The sequence below is a fragment of the Canis lupus genome, chromosome 4 (assembly GCF_048164855.1).
Source record: "Canis lupus baileyi chromosome 4, mCanLup2.hap1, whole genome shotgun sequence".
NCBI lineage: Eukaryota > Metazoa > Chordata > Mammalia > Carnivora > Canidae > Canis > Canis lupus.
This window is the reverse complement of record NC_132841.1, coordinates 13,752,705-13,765,482: the sequence shown is the minus strand read 5'-3', so window position 1 is coordinate 13,765,482 and position 12,778 is coordinate 13,752,705. Positions and strand designations below refer to the sequence as shown.

The 12,778-nt window shown below is 43.5% G+C and overlaps 1 protein-coding gene and 1 long non-coding RNA gene across 5 annotated transcripts in view; one reads left to right on the top strand and one right to left on the bottom strand.

Moving 5' to 3' along the window:
- Positions 1–12,778, top strand: part of RHOBTB1 (Rho related BTB domain containing 1) — a 117,684-nt gene that overhangs the window by 42,139 nt on the left and 62,767 nt on the right. The window lies entirely within an intron of this gene.
- Positions 1,803–7,959, bottom strand: LOC140631877 (uncharacterized). Its single transcript, XR_012029396.1, has 2 exons — positions 7,700–7,959; positions 1,803–1,933 (listed from the first exon to the last, which is right to left on the bottom strand). It is a non-coding gene; the product is annotated as an uncharacterized lncRNA (long non-coding RNA).

Genomic DNA, 12,778 nt, shown 5'->3' with positions numbered 1-12,778 from the left:
AAGAATAGTACCTCCTAGGATTGCTGTGAGGGTTACATGAAACAAAGCATGTTTACTGAACAGTATGTAGCCATGGAGTAAACGTTCAATAAATACTGTTGTGTTATTACCATTGGACAAATTAAGAATATTCTTTCCGTTACTCAGAACTAGACTACTAAATTTGTGACAATCCAAAAACTTTGTGGTGTTTTTTTTCCTTTCTACCTGCTTACTCACTTGGACCTCCATTTTAGCATTCTCAATATCAATTAGCATTTGATTCCAGTTGGCTTTGAAGATGCAAGGAGGACAGAATTTGAGCTGACTCCTAAGACATGCAGCGGTTACACCACAGCACCAAATTGTTTGGGAACAGCTGAAGTCACTCAAAAGAGAACTGCCAGCCTATAAACAAATGAGTCCCAACTATAAAACTTTTGTAGAATCCCACATGAGAGTTGTTCAGTGTGTCCATTGAGAAAACTAATGGCTAAAAACTGTTATGAATTTAAAAACATGTTTAAATGAAAAATACTGCATCAATCATGATAGCATGCACTTAAATGTTTAAAATAGCAACATTCTTTTTCAAACTACAGACAAACTTGGTGCACATATGGGTTCCTATCTCCCTTGCAATCAAAAACTAGACCCTTCTGAGTATCTATCACTGACCACAAGTTATTGACCACAAATTTAGACTAAGAATGCTTTCTAATGCTGGGTCACTGCTTCTATGCTTCCCTAAATAATTGCAATGTTTTATAATCAGCACTGCTGGCATACACTGGACTGGCAGTTTCAATGAATTTATTTGTGCTATGTAATGGTAGCTGGCAATTATCTGTGGTCTGGGGTAACCCAGGACAGCTACTCCTTGAATAATTGACCACAGTGACCCACATGTCTGCCTAATCAGAAGGAAGATTCCAAGTTAAGTTCTTTGGAATGAACGATCCAACCCACTGTTTTCTATTATTTACTGTGATGTTCACAAACTGTATTCAGTGGAACACTGTGGATTGTTGATATTCTAGTATCAAAAGAAGGGTTCCCTCATCAAATAAGTATGGACAGCTCAACACAGACTTCTTCCCTCCTATCAATACATTATTTGTCACACATAAACATCCTGAGAAGTCTTGCAATAAGAACCGTAATTTAAAGAAGAGGATAAAATACAAAGTATTTCCCAAACTTACTTGATCATTTATAACTAAATAAGGACTAGTCCCCTTTATTAACAGAGTTTCACTCAGGGCTGGTCCAATAGGAATATATATACTTTGGGAAATGCTGCTTGATTAATTTATCTCCTATTTACTATTAAATTCACTATTCGATAATTCCAAAAATGCTTTTGTCTACTTTCCTTCCATCTAATTTTTCTCTCTGTTCCTCACCCTTTCGAACCCATTACATTGCCAGATTTAGCTAATTAATTAATTAAAATAAAAACAAGAGACCCAGTTACATTTGAATTTCAGACAATGAATATTTTTTAATATAAGTAAGTCCCAAATATTGCATAACACACTGGAATGTGTGTCCTGTATTTTATCTGGCAACCCTAACTCTGAGCCAAATGAGGGCTATTAGCAATTTAAAAAACTCAATTTAATTTAATAATAAATACATGCAAGGAAGTCATGCGATGCTTGCCAAATATGTTTCTTGAAATATAACTTTGGTCTTTTCATAATAATTTCAACATGAATAGTGGAATCACTATAGAACTCAAGACTAAAATAAACTTTCACCCAGTTTGAGACTTTTGATTTTGCAGATGAGGAAACTGAGCCCTGACAGAGGTTACTTGCCTTGCCCAAGGAAATCTTCCCACAAAGAGTTGATTAACTATAGTCTGGAATTCTTGTTACTTGACTCCAAAACCAATGGACTGGACTCACAACAAGGCCATCTTTACTGTTCCTCACTATATTTGGCAGTGCTAAAAAAAAAAAAAATGACGAACTGGTTAATCAAGTGTTCTGATTTATAGTTATCTAAGTTTACCTAATTAAGTTAGCTACATTTTAATAATGAAGTTTAATAAAATCATAATATAATGGAATACATTAGAATAAATTTAAAGCTTCAACTATACTAGATAGAAGTTAATGTTTCCTTTATCATTCAGAAGACACTTCAATATTTCCCAGTGTCTCAGTCTCCCATTACTGTAAGTATGCAAGAGTGCAAATTTAAAAAGAATACCAGAGTGTCTTTTGTGTGCCTAGTGTTTCTATTTATAAACTATTGTGCAGGATACATATGCCTGTTTTCATCCATAAGCCACCTCAAGTGCGTTCTTGGGACAAAGCTTCAAGCCCAGCAATAATCTAATGGTACAAGCAGTAGTGCTCATAAGAGCAATAATTTTGTATTATAGAAAGCAGAACTACCTATATTCACAATAGATGATATATCACCTTTACTGGTAAAAAGAGATGTTGTTTGGATTGGACCCCACACAAATACCACTGTCCCTTCAGGCGTCATGGAACTTAGAGAAACAAGTGAGGGACATAGGGTCTTCAACAGGGATTCTAGATTTAGGAATTAGGAAGAAAGAAGTATTACTTTCAAACTAATGAATTCTTATGGATATATGTGGAGGATAGATATCCACACTAGATAGATGTGGATATTCAAACATCAACATCACTTGGTAATTGAGAATGATATGCTCACTAGAAGCCTAAGTCTCTGCCTTATCTGTATTACCCATATATCTAAATCATCCTTCATAATCACATCATCTGTTAAAATGGGCTGAATTTTCTTCTATATAAACTTCTCTTCTTATCTCACCAACATGACATTGCTGGCACAGGGTGAAACCATTATGGCATGTTCCATTAGGAAGCAGAGCAATAATTTACTTTCAAGAAATATCAAGAAATGAACTAGAGATTGCACTGTGTATTTTTCCATAAATTACGTGCTTTCTGTGACATTGTGGTGGTGAGGTCATATCTCTCATAGACACCTGACCCCCAGGTGTTGGCCAAGGACCCCGTGAATTCCAAAGTTGTCATCTCATAAAAATGAGCTCTCTTCAGTTCTACTCAACCTTTAACCTACAAGGGGTTTCTTTTTTTTTTTCTTTTTAATTATTTATGATAGTCACAGAGAGAGAGAGAGGCGCAGAGACACAGGCAGAGGGAGAAGCAGCCTCCATGCACCGGGAGCCCTATGTGGGATTCGATCCCGGGTCTCCAGGATCACGCCCTGGGCCAAAGGCAGGCACCAAACCGCTGCGCCACCCAGGGATCCCCTACGAGGGGTTTCTAAAATACAAAGTATTGAGGTAGTTTACCTGAGTTTGATGTCAAAGTTTAGAGAAGCTGTAATCTATCAATGTTCCAATTACACAATGCAATGTCTTACATTGTAATCAGCATTACTCTGAATGAATAAGGAGTCCTAAGTGTGATGTGCTAATTATATGAAAGTAGAATCTTTCTCTATCAGGAGTTTCTATTTTAAAATGAGTAATACTTAAATAAGAGTTTGACCTCTGCCAAAAGACCTGACCTTTCTGGGTCCTCAGTTTCCTCTTCTATAAAATGGAGCTGATAGTGATGTCTCCCTCATAAACTCATTGTAGGGAGTTAATGTGAGAGTGAAAGCATTTAGCACCATGCCCCACACATAGTGGGTGCTTACTCACTACTCACTAATACAATTATGGATTAAAATGTCTAGTGGCGATCTTGGTGTTTATTACTGTTATTTGTGCATGCTAGTACCCTCCTTGTTTACTATTACACTTTAATCTTTGCAAAATATTTTCATGATGTCAAAGCGCCTTTTCATGAATGTTGGCAGTGATTACAGTAGAACAAATGAAACCGTGAAGAATAGTTTTCCCTTAAAATTGCAGCTATTTTGTAAGTAACTTAGATGGCCTGTATATATAAGTAGTTAGAAGTAAGAACTAAGGTGTCTTGTACAAGTTTTATCATTTATCCTCACTAAAAAATCCTCCACTGTGGGCTTTCTTGCCCACACTGCTGTTCACGTTCTGTGGGGATGGAAACACAATGACACTTCTATGCCTATCTGCACCACCTCAGTTTTGTTTTTTTTTTTTTGTTGTTTTGTTTTGTTTTGTTTTGTTTTGTTTTGTTTTGTTTTGTTTTAAGACTGACACAAGGATAGGAAGTGAGATTTTGTGCCTGACCCCAGGAGTCCTCAGGGTATGTTTATAAACTCAGGGCTTGCGCTCCTTCAATATTGATCTTAACCTGTTTTACTGCTTATTTCACTCACATGTGATGCAGCTAACTATTTGTCCATAAAGGGTTTACCATGTGGTAAATTAAAGGTCATTGGACTAAATATTTACAGAACTCAGGAGAGACTTGGTTGTGCGCATGAGGACAGATGTTCTCGTCTCCAGGGAAAAAAGTCAGCCCCTCAGTGCTTCAGATAAGGAACCATTATGAAAAGGCAGCTGATACCAACTAAGAAAAAAAATACCAGCTTTTTCCTAGAAGCTGACTAGTGAGTTGACTTCCGGTCACTGGTGTTTCTAAAATAATCATATTCCTTTTAAAGTGGGTATCTATACATAAGTTAGTGTACCGTGCACTAAATTACCTCAGAATAGTTACTCTCATATGGTCTGACAATCAGGGTTAGAAGTCTGGGTTAGAAAGAATTCTTGCTCTCCCTCTACTCACAGATAGCAAGTCACTCTCTAGGAAACTTCATTTTCCTTCTCCCATACTTGAGATGATAATTCCCAAGCTTGTCATGAAGATTAGGTGACACGTAGATTAGAGATGTTGGGTAAGCAGAAAAATGTGATATGCACATAGGTGGAATTATTCTTCTGAAATGGGCTGTGTGTGTGTGTTTACTCCATTTATTTTTCTAGTTTCTGCATGTAGTTTAGCTCACTTCTACAGATGGGAGAAAATGCAGCAATTGCAAGTCACTGGCAGAGCAAAAAAGTCAAATCTCAAATATTAAACTTTCTATCTTATAGACAGAATTTGGTGGAGGCTATTATGTATAATACTTAGAGTCAGCACTTGGGAGATGAGTTATGGGAATGATATAGTTCCCCTATGATTGATCTTTGATACTTGCAAATCAAGGGGTACCCATGGGGCACAGCATTTTTAAATGGCCTCATAATGAGTCCATTTTCACATTTACCAGCATGTGTACAGCTTCATAGTTTACATTTTTCACAAACATTTTTTCATTTAGTCCTCTTAACAACATTTTAGAAAGTTATGATTCTTAGCCTCATTTTATATATGGAATGTTGAGATGCAATGGATTAAGGGACTAGCACAGAATTACATGGTTTATAAAATTATATAGTTAGTGGGGTAACCAAAATACAATTCTATTTTCCTACCGTTTCCACTACCTAATGTGTTTGGGTTTTTTTTTTTTTATTATTATTTTTGAGGAGTTTTTTTTTTTTTTTTTTTTTTTCTTTTTCACCTGTTTCACAAAGAGAAAAACAGTTTGGTATTTTTTGTAAGAAACAGTTGGTCAGGCAAGATAGCCTTAAATATGCTATGATACATAAATCTTGTCACTTATTTTTAATTAGATAAAATTAACACATTTTCAATATCAGGAATAGAGCTTATTCCTGAAACAAATGTCCCATTCACATGCAGATTTCTTTATCATATTTTTCCTTTTTAAAAAAATCAAAGATATACATTGTGCATTAGACTGCTGTGTTTTCCTTCTTTCTAGAAGTATGATATATGTTTTCATATTTTTATGAAAATTATACTTCTCTTTAAAAATCATATTTTACTTTTAAAAATCAAAGATAAACATTGTGCATTAGTTTGTTGTGTTTTTCTTCTTTCTAAAGGTATGACACATGTTTTCCAATTAGTAACCCCATACTAAACAAAAACATGTGGGTAACCATAAAAGCTGTTTACTACCTCCCCTTACACATGCTGAGCTAGCCCAGTGGAACACCATCTTGGTAAGAGAAATTTTGATAGGAAGAAGAATGTAGCTAGATTTGTGAAGCTTGCAAAATTACATTTTTACCAAACTCACCCTAATCCAACAGAAAACATAATGAAATGGTTCTATTCAGAAAGGATTTTTTTAAAGATTTATTTATTTATTTTAGACAGAGAATGCATAAGCAGGTGGAAGGAGAGGCAGAAGGAGAGGCAGAAGGAGACAAGCAGACTCCCCGCTGAGCATGGAGCCCTACTCGAGGTTTGATCTCAGGACCTTGAGATCATGACCTGAGCCAAAATCAAGAGCAGGATGCTTAATTCCTTGAGCCACCCAGGCGCCCCATACGGAAAATATTTTTTATGGAAACCTGCACAAATACATTTACTAGAAGAAAAGAATGCCTTTGTGTAGATTTCCAGCACAGAGCCTATATCCATTAGTGCCTGGTAAAATAGGAACTCCAATTTGAAAAATCTTTTTGCCATCATAGAACAACTAAAATGCACACACCATTTAGTGTTTTTGCCTTTAAAAGGCTAATCACAACTGGGTGACGGGCACTGAGGGGGGAACTTGATGGGATGAGCACTGCGTGTTATTCTATATGTTAGCAAATCGAACACCAATAAAAAATAAATTTATTTAAAAAAAAAAAGGCTAATCACAAGAATCCCAAGATTGGATCCACTACATTATCTTGAGTATCCATGTATTCATCTGTCCATCCATCTATCCATATTTTCTAAATCTATCTATACTTAAATGGTGCTTTAGAAAAAGGTTCTCATATAGACTAAATCAGGACTGACAGTGATAACTGAACTACAACTAGGAGTTCCTATCCACTTATTGTTTTCAGGTAAAGGACATCTCTTTCAGTTGATTCCGACAACCAAGACTAGCTCAGGTGTCCCCAAAACAGTAGTGAACAGAAAAGAGAAGTTTCAGAGATCTCAAGAACTGGTCTGAGTAACACCCAAGGTAAATTCCCAAGTAGTCAAAAACCCACACAGTTTCATCAGTTGGACTTAAGGGTTTTCAGTCTTACCCAGGTGAAAAAGCTATAAACACACAGATTCACACAAAGCCTGCCTGCCTGTCATATTTGGGACAGAAAGTGTTCATGATGGCAGGTGTTTCCATGCTGTTGATATATCAACTACATGGAAGCTGGGGAAGGGCCCTATCTCCCTCTGCATATGGAATGCTGGAAAACATCTGGCCCCAGAGTAGTCTTGAACTCCTCCAAGAGGAGAAGCAGCTACCCCAGCACCAGAATACCCAAATACAAGGACATGTCTCAGGAGACACAGAGGTCCCAGGAGGGTCAGGTCATTTCTTTTTTGAACCTTCAATGCTTAGCATGAATGAAGAGCCCCAGAACAGAGTCAGTTCACCTACCTGTCACCATTAGCTGGGGCTGCGCTTTACACCAGCCCCGCTGCCCGGCGGTAGGAGCTGGGGCCGCAGTTCTGGAGCTGGCCCGCGAGGTGGTCTGCACAAGCACGCCGCCACCAACCACTGCTTGAGTCCAGGGCCCAGAGCCCTCATTCTGCTCTAGAGTCCAGGAGGGGTTTTGTAAAAGCCAGAAAACCCCAAAAAAGGGTGGGCCAGCAGACCAATTCTGCCTCCACCCACTGCATCTGTACAGAAGCCACCTTGGTAACTTCAGGAATCTGCTCCAACAGCTGTGTTTTAACAGATTTCTAGCAAATGCATCTATACTTCAAAACGGGCACATGGTTGAACTTACTTTCTTCCACGTGCTCAAGCCTTGGTCGTGCTTGCCCGTGGACCTCGCCACCCAGGACACTGTCCTCTAAACAGCCAACGACTACACCAAATTCTGCATCCTAAGCGGAAGAGACCCAGTACCGAGGTGGCCCTATTCCGTGGGGCCTGTGGAACAAGCCTGCGGCCTAGGCGCCCTGGAGGAGCCTTTGCGCCTGCGCGGAGGCGAGACCTCGCCCCCCCCCCCGGGGGGGCTGCAGCCACCGCTGAAACGCAGGTGTATAAAATAATCCTGAAAACGCTCTCTCTATTGGACTTTTATGTAAGTACTTGAGGATGCTTTATGTGTCTGAGAACATTCTCGTTAAAACTGAAGGCAACAGAAATGTTGAACAAGTATTGAATTGAAAATAGAGTTATCTCGAGGTCGTATTTAATTTGCATTTTGAAAATTCTTTGATCCTAGGATATATTTTTTTAGGACTCTCAAAACCTTATAGTAAAAACAAAAACAAAAACAAAAAAAAAAACACCCAGGTAATAATCCAATTATTAAATAAGCCAAAGACATGAACAGATATTTCAGCAAAAAGAGATGTGGCTAAGCAAAAAAGAACAAGAAAAGATGTTCAAAATCATTAGCCATTAGGGAAATGAAAATTAAAACAATGAGTTGTCCCTGCAAAATTACTGAGCAAGTGAATTTAAAAAAAAATAGTGATAATAACAAATGCTGGTGAGAATATGCAGAAACTAGACCACTCACACATTAGTGCCACCACTAATGTTTATGGTCTCTGGGACATAGCTTGACAATTTCTTAGCCTATGACCCAACAATGTATTCTTTGGTGTTCATCCTAAAGAAATAAAAACTTATGTTCATACAAATATCTATATACAAATGTTTACAGAAATGTTACTGGTAATAGCAAAATACTGGAAACACATTCTTTGATGAATATATGGATGAACAAATTCTGCTACATCCATATAATAGAAATTTACTCAATAATAAAAACAAATGAGCTAGTGATACAAGCACACCATGGGTGAACTTCAAGGGCATTATGCTTAGTTAAAAAAAAAAAAAGTCAACTGTGTGCTCCCCACTCATGTAACAGTCTCAAAATGGCAAAACTCTGGAGACTGAGAACAGATTAATGTTGAGGGGCTGCAAATACAAAGAGGATTGCATATGGATGGAAGTTCATTTGTGATAATGGAACAGTCCTGTGTCTTGATTGTGGGAATTTTTTTTTAGTACTATGACTTTGCTAAATATTTACCATAAAAGCTAGTCAAAAGTTTCTACGCTGCTTTTGTACATCACAATCCCAAAAGTGTTTACATATACAGTGTTGGTTTAATTAAGCTTAAGTACCAATTTTGAATATTTATTAAAAGCTAATGGTATTGATTTTATTAGCTTGCAACAATTTGAGTATGCAAATGTGGATTATTTTACGGTAATAATGAGAACAAGGATACATTTGTGGCAGTGACTCAGGGGATTCTTTGTATTATTCCTTTTCTCTCCTTTCCAGTAGGCATAATAGAGTCTGTGCTTTATGCTCATTTTCTTCCACTTTTCCAGAATCAGGGGTTTTATGTGTAATATTTGGGGGCTACAAAGCACCATTGAGACAATCTATTCCTCAGACCACTACTGTTGTTTGGAAGGACTTTGTAGAACAGTGACTTTTCCTCTGCTTTATGTGGATCACCGTTTACACCACTTTATTCTCCTAAAAGTTCATCCTGTCAGTGTCCCTCAGATATAGGCATCAACCTGGGTAGTTCCATGATGACAGTTTGTTCTTTGGGCCCTACAGAAGCAGCATCGTCTGAAAGAACTGAGCCTCTCGGTGCTCCGTGGGAGTGGATGGCATAGGATAGCCTTCCAGTTATGGGTATTTGTAGAAGTGTCTTTTTGATCCTAGCACCTGCTTGCTGCTTAGGCATGCCACTTAACTCTTTTTAAATTTATAACTGAGGAAATGAAAGAAAGTGAAGAAAGGCAGGAACCTCATCAGTTGCTGTATTAATTGAGAAGATTGTTTTAAACCTCCTAGACCGTTGCCTGCCACATGTGAGTGCCACAATTTATGATAATTCCCGTTTCTTTTTTTTTTAAGACTTTATTTATTTATTTATTCATGAGAGACACACAGAGAGAGAGGGAGAAGCAGGCTCCATGCAGGGAGCCCGATGTGGGACTTGATCCCAGGACCCCGGATCATGCCCTGAGCCGAAGGCAGACACACTCAACCACTGAACCACCCAGGCGTCCCAATAATTCCCATTTCTTCTGAGTTTCTACCCTATTTCTTAGCCCCAGGGCACTTTGAAGAGAAATAGCTTGCAATAAAAAGGAGTGATTGCTGGGAATGAACAGGGTTAATTAACTTTTCTGAAGAAATGTGTTCCTGAAAAGAATCTATATTGATTAAACCTCTTAAAACGGGGTCACCTTTTAAATAGACCAAGAGAAGTTTGTTTTGCACCAAGGAAATGATTGCCCCCTCATGTCTCTGTCTTGAAGTTCTTAGAGTAGACCTTTCTGATTGCCTCTTCACTATCGTCTCCTGGGCATCAAAGAGGATGGACCCATAACTCCCATTTCCAGAGACAGTTCAGTGGGGATGACAACCCAACCAGGGGGCCCTTTAAAGGCTCCCTTTTCTCCAGCCCCCCAACACCTCAGGAACACAGTCCTTGAGAATTCCTCGGGGACTGAGGACACATTGTTGCCATCTGTGTAGCCCCTTGGTACACAGCCGCCTGTACACAGGTTCACTAAATGAATGAATTCCTTGAGGTAGCTGGACACATCCATACCTTTATGCCCCAGGTGCCTCTTTATACAGGCTGGGGGTTAGGAGGTTTAAGGCACAGTAATTTTGGCGGGTTGTCTGAAAACCCTTTGAGGGCCAGGACAAGGGTTGCTTGGGTGCATGGTCCCCTTCTTAGGGCTCAGCAGGGTACCTGACAGGCGGGCAAGCAATGAGTATTTGTTGTGTGAATGCATGCAAACGTGCAAAGGACCCCGGGTCCTGTCCTCAGAGGTCACTGTCGGCCTAGAAGAGGGAGAAAAGTTCACCAGGAGGGATGGACGGTCCTGGGCTCTCAAGCCATGAGCGCCCGAAGCCAATTTCACTTCCTCACTCGGCCCTTTGCAGAAGGTGGTCAATCCCCTCTTCGCACGGGTGGGGGGGGGGGGAGGGGAGGGGTGCGGCCTGTGGTGCTGACGCCCCCTGCCCCCTGCGGGACCCCAAGTCACCGAGGAAGGTAACCCGGGGGGGGGGGGGGGGGGGCCGCCGGCACGTGCAGCCTCCCAGGAGAGGAGGAGGCTGGGCTAACGCAGCCCTTAGTCAGCAGCTGGGCTCGCTTTTGAAACAAAAGCCAATGTCCTCCCTCGGAGTCCGCGGCCGGTCAGCTCCTGGGGGGAAGCGAGCCATGCCGCCCAGCCGGTTAGTGCCCAACTTACTTCTCCAGAGCCTGGGGCCGAGGGCCAGCGGCTGTGGGGTGCGGGCGGGAGCTGGGGGCCGGGCCGGGGCGGGGCGGGGCGGCGAGCGCCCGGGAGGAGGGTCGGGGCCCCCGCGCCGCGGCCCCGCGAGGTCCCCCCCGCCCCCCCCCCCGCCCCGGGCCGCGCGTCCCCGGGGCTGCGCGAAGCCGGGGCCCCCTCGCCGCCCGCGCCCCGGCGCACGGGCTCGCCAGGCCGCGGTTTCATGAATGAAATCCAAGCGTGTGGATATAAATAGCCGCGGAGGCTGCTAACGTCACGGAGCGAGCGGCGGCCGCCACGGCGGCGGCGGAGCTCGGGGCGGGCGCTCGGTTCCGCCCGGCGGGCCCGCCCGGGAGCGCGGCGGGGGCGAGAGCGGCCGGGAGGGCGGGGGCGGGGGGCCGGGGCGCGCCCCCTCCCGCGGGGAGCGAGCGGGGAGCGAGCGGGGAGCCGGCGGCCGCGGCGCCGGGCCGTGCCATGCAGCCTTTGTGCAAAGTTGGGCGGCGGGCGGCACGCGGCGCGCAGGGGTCCCGCACGCCCGCGGCCCCGCGCAGTCGCGGCTGCTGCTGAGTGGCGGGGACCCCCGCGCCCCCCAACCCTTGAAGGCGGAGAGAGCTCGCGTCTCGCTCGGCTTCAGGGTAGGTTCTGTGTCGTGAGTCGCTGTGCTAGGAAACTTCTTCCCGGAGCAGCGGCCGCGGAGCCCCGGCGCCCGGGCCCCAGGGGCGGCGCCCCGAGCCAGCGAGCAGCGGCTCCGAGCCGCGTGGGGGCCGCCCGCGCCTCCCCGCGGGCCCGGGGCGCTCGCACCCGCACCCGGGGCGGGCCGCGGGGTTCCCTGCAGCGCCCGCACAGCCGCGCCCCTCCTCGGAGCCGAGGACATGCCCCGCGGGCGGGGGAGGGGCCGCGGGGACCGAGCGCGGTGGCGGGGAGCCGGCCGGCCCGGAGCGGTGGGGAGCCGACCCCGGGGCGCTTGCACCCGCCCTCGGGAGCCGCCTGGGCGGCCGCAGCCGGGCGCTCCCCGCCCCCAGCCCCGTGTGCGCCGAGTCTGTTGTGAGTTGCCGTGACAACAGGAGGAGCGGCCGCGAGGGGCTTGCAAAACACCTTACCTTGCGTGTCTGTGTGCTCGGGGAGAACAATGGGGTGAGGGGTGGAGAGGGGAGATGCTGCAGACCAGGGACTCCAACGCCCTCTCCAAAAAAAAAAAAAAAAAAGAAAGAAAAAAGAAAAGGAAGTGGAAGTGGAAGGAAGGCACAACCATGCAAAAATATATCATTAGATCCTACTTTTAGCTGCGCCTTTTCTATCCTCAGCAGTATCAAACATCTCAACTGAGGAGCAATGTCAATATTTAGACTTGGACAAGCCAGAAAGTTAGAAGGGAGCGCCAAGCGCAGGGTTTTGACTTGGCTTTGCACGTCAGCACACAAGCTGTGCCTTTCGAGCTGACTGTACACATTTGCCGGGGGGGAGAAGAAAATGCATGAAGGTTGATATATATACAAAGGCACCCAGACCCAGGAAACTCTAGGAAGTTAAGACACGAAGAGGCTTTTTGACTTTGAACTCGCCCCAACTTGTGCTGCTCATGCAGTTCTGCTGG